The sequence below is a fragment of the Varroa destructor genome, unplaced genomic scaffold (assembly GCF_002443255.2).
Source record: "Varroa destructor unplaced genomic scaffold, Vdes_3.0 BEIS01000001.1, whole genome shotgun sequence".
Lineage (NCBI taxonomy): Eukaryota > Metazoa > Arthropoda > Arachnida > Mesostigmata > Varroidae > Varroa > Varroa destructor.
In genome coordinates this window covers 29,809,697-29,813,704 of record NW_019211454.1, presented here as the reverse complement: position 1 = coordinate 29,813,704, position 4,008 = coordinate 29,809,697, and positions in this window count along the sequence as shown.

The window sequence follows — 4,008 nt, the reverse complement described above, 5'->3', positions numbered from 1 at the left end:
TAGGCGGTTTTCTCAATCGGTGAATCTCTTATGACTTCTACTCGTTGATGTTTTCCAGTACATTTACGTTATACAATGTAAATGTATTGCACATTAGTACTAGCGTGTTACCCAGTAGAGACAATCTTAAAAATTCTGCTTCCAGATCATATGTTTACCATAAAGGAAAAGGTATAACATCTTGTCCAAATTTTAATTATTTATATTGGTTATTTAAAAAGCAACAACCCAATTATATTAATACTTCAGCAATTTGTACTGTTGTTACAGAAGCACATAAATCTACCTGCATACCGGTGAAGTTTAGTCCTAAAAAAAAGTAAACATTAGGCAAAGTTTTTTTTAATATATTTTTATAAATTATAGTCTGTCGGCTATAATTTGACACTTTCCATTCATCAAAACCGAACGTAGCTATCAGGATGGGCTCGCTTAGTATTTTAGAGCGCAGTAGCCTACTTACGGTTAACTTAAACTAAACGGTAGTTCTATAAAAAAAAACTTAGTTTTTTCACATCAATAAAATATTTCAACACAATGGACACACACACACATATATATATATATATATATATATATATATATCGTTAACATTAGCGATGCTAGTGCTCCAGGATCTTTTATTAATAGGACTTTCAGGAACAGGACCAGATGGGTGGCGTCACTCTAGCCATAGTAATAACAATCGTTAACAAAGCGCGTATAGGAAAGGTGACGTGAACACGGGCCTTCCAATAACTCTAGTCTGCATAGTATTTTTGCGAAATTTAAAGTCACTTAGTTAAAGGGTGATACGACTCAAGAGACAAGGCATTCATCTAACTAAATCATGAGCCAGCGATATACTGTTATATCGTTAAAAGTTTATATTTGTAAAAAAAAAAGAAAAAAGTGTTCCAGTTTTCTCTCTTCAGTTTCTACGGGCATCATTTAGGAAAGTATGTGACTACGTGACAGCATATGAGGTTGCCTTATTCTACCCTTGGAGCACCTGGTTACCGCTTAATTATTTCAGCGTTCTGGTATCTTACTTTGATAATTTAAAGTCGACCAAGTATTATAGAGGTTCAATTCTTTCAGTTCATGTGGAATCCATAAAAACTTCATAGGAAACAAACTTAAATTAGTAAATTTGCCTACAGTCTTTCTGTCAGTGGCACTGAATTTAATTAAAGGAAAGTCACGGATTAGATCAGAGGCCATGATGTGGTGAAGGATTTTTCCTTCGGGTTATGCTGCAATCCGGTGTTGCTAGCTGATCGCATTATTATGAGAACTTGGCTTTGCCTAGTATCGATAATGCACAATCAGAAAACTAAATGACTGATCAAGCAATTTCACCTGTTCCGGGTCGACCTTTATGTTGGAGTAAGGCGCAACGATGTTCACAGAACTTCAACGCGGCGATGCGATATAGCATTACATTTAATTGTTAATTATTTAGTTACAGGAGAAAATCATCGAATTTAGATTTGTCGGAAAAAATAAGCTTTGGCTAATTTACTCATTAGTGGTGTTCGCAGCGACCACGCTGGTTTCGATGACAGGAGGAAATACCACTGCAGGTGAGATGGAAAGCGATGATCTAAAATCATTGCTAACATTCCGCTTGGCTAAATCCGCATTGACGCCCTCGGTACCGGCAAACAAGCTGAAGACTGCTGCGATAGACCTTAGCTTTCGACGCAACGGCCGCTAATACAAGAAAAGAAACGGTACAACTTTATTTGATTTTTATTATTTTGTCTCGGGTGAACCTGCTGTGATTGGATCAGTAGCTATAGTTAGATAAATCTCCATCTTATAATTGCAGTGAAACGTAAGGGATGTAGTTGTTTAGGTGGGATCATTGCTACAATTTTAGTTACAATAAATATTCTACGTTATCCTCCTTCTATAGAATGTTATACAACTTTAAAACATGGCCATTTGGGTAAGTTTACCCACGCACCAGCAGGTAGCTGCAAATGACAAAAGATCTTCTATTGCATCATATAGTTACGCTGTCAAGTCAAATTGATGCCAATGCCATAGGTTTACAATTGGTAGACAGACAAAGTATAAAAGAGAAATTTTCACTATGTTATAGCGCAGCTCTTATGCACTGAACTGTATTGTCCACCATCAACAACGTCGGCGTAGCTTCTTGATAATCGTATAACAGGAAATAACTGCTCGCTTTTGACTAGAAGGAGGATTCAATTATTCGACATCTCGCGAGACGACAAAATTGGAAAAGTCTCAAAATAGAATGGATTGTATGTGAGCAAGGCAATGTTCTTATTTATTGGAAAGCACCCACTGAGCCAATCTCCGCAGGTCCTGCATTTTTTTTCATCTTAGCCAAAAAGCTAGGAAGCGACTGTACTTAACCTTCTGAAAAAAATAAAACGTCCTGAACAATTTTGTTAGTGCCCACTTATGCGTTGTTTATCTTATATTAATAATTATTTGGACTGGCGCAAAAGTACGTTAGTTGCTTCTTATAATCATATGGAAATAAACTAGAGTCTGGAATCTATCTCATGTATGTACGCATGTAAGCAACATCAATTGGCCTGCAGTAATCAAGCAGTAAGTAATGCAGGAACTTTAAACTTCCAATTCAATTCTTTAGCGCTCAATTTAGGGCACCCTGCAAAATACAAAATTTAGAAAATTTAATTGAAGGTAATGACTCATGAAAATAGTTATTGTATGAAAAAAAATGTAAGGACGTAGAAAGTAGGCGTGAGAACGAGATTCCCGATCTTTATGGAACCCTATATGCTTTTTATTGAAACTGAAGTTCTTCTTTAGGAAACTGCAGTCGTAGATGAGCTATTTTTCTTTTACAACAAGAAAATCCTTCATTCCGGCGTTGGCCAAACGTAATTGTTTCCTCCGTTACTTATTGTGTTTGACGATGTATCAGCTTCGGATTTTCACACCGACATAGCAGAACACTGATATATCTGATTTGGTTTGCAAAACCTTGCTTTGATTTCTGATCACCAACACGCATTCAGTGCACGCGCAAATAAGTCTTGTTGCATAACGACAAGCTCGGAAGCGACGGGATGGTATAAGAGTAAGTGTATTTTGGAAAAACAAAGTGGCGGAAAAAGAATCTTATTATTACCATACATATTTAGACAAAGACCTTTTCTGCGTATTCCGTAACATCTATTCCAACGTAGGTTCTAATGCAGAGAATACAATGGATTTTGTAACTCCACCCAAAATTTCAGGTTAACTAATTGTTTTAAGTTGAGAAACCTTATTAAAACTAATATTTCTTTTATGTATGGATGACGCCGATTTGCTTTATTGTAGAGCACTGATTTTTATACATCCTAGCGTAGGGGAGCGCGGACTACTTTTATACGAACTAAAAAAATTGTTTCGTAGAAGTGAGCTAATGCTGTCCGGTTAGGTAACAGGTTAAACATAACACTTACACTCCTCATTAAATTCATCATGGACTGCTGAAATGTGTTGTGTGCTGAATGGGGGTTTATATATTCATTTGAATACGTTTGACGTAGGCTAGAATAACGTTGCATCTTCCGTAGAAAAAACGTTCTTCTTTTTTATCTCGGAACCGATTTGAGGCAGTCGAAAACGCGAAAGCGTCATTGCCTTGAGACTTTGTGGGTTTGAAAGAAATCGCTTAAAAATGCCAATAGTATCACTATTTCCCAATTAACTACCGTAAGTCATGTAAAAGGAACGCGCCTTCGAGAGTTTGTACAGCCCGATTGGAAATTTGGCATTTCTATTTGGTGCCTTGCATTAGGTACAAAGGCTACAGGACGTTGGTCCATTAATCTGCGATACTATGTAAGTGAATTTAATACACATATTGTTTTGATAGCATCGACCTGATCCGTAGATGATTCCGTTTAAGAGCTGAGATTGTTGTGTGTGAGTAAGAGCAGTTCTCTGAGCCTAAACACCGAAAGGTTTTACAAAGCTAGCGATTTATAGAAAGCTACGATAATTCGCGAGCAGCTTTTCATTAGTTTC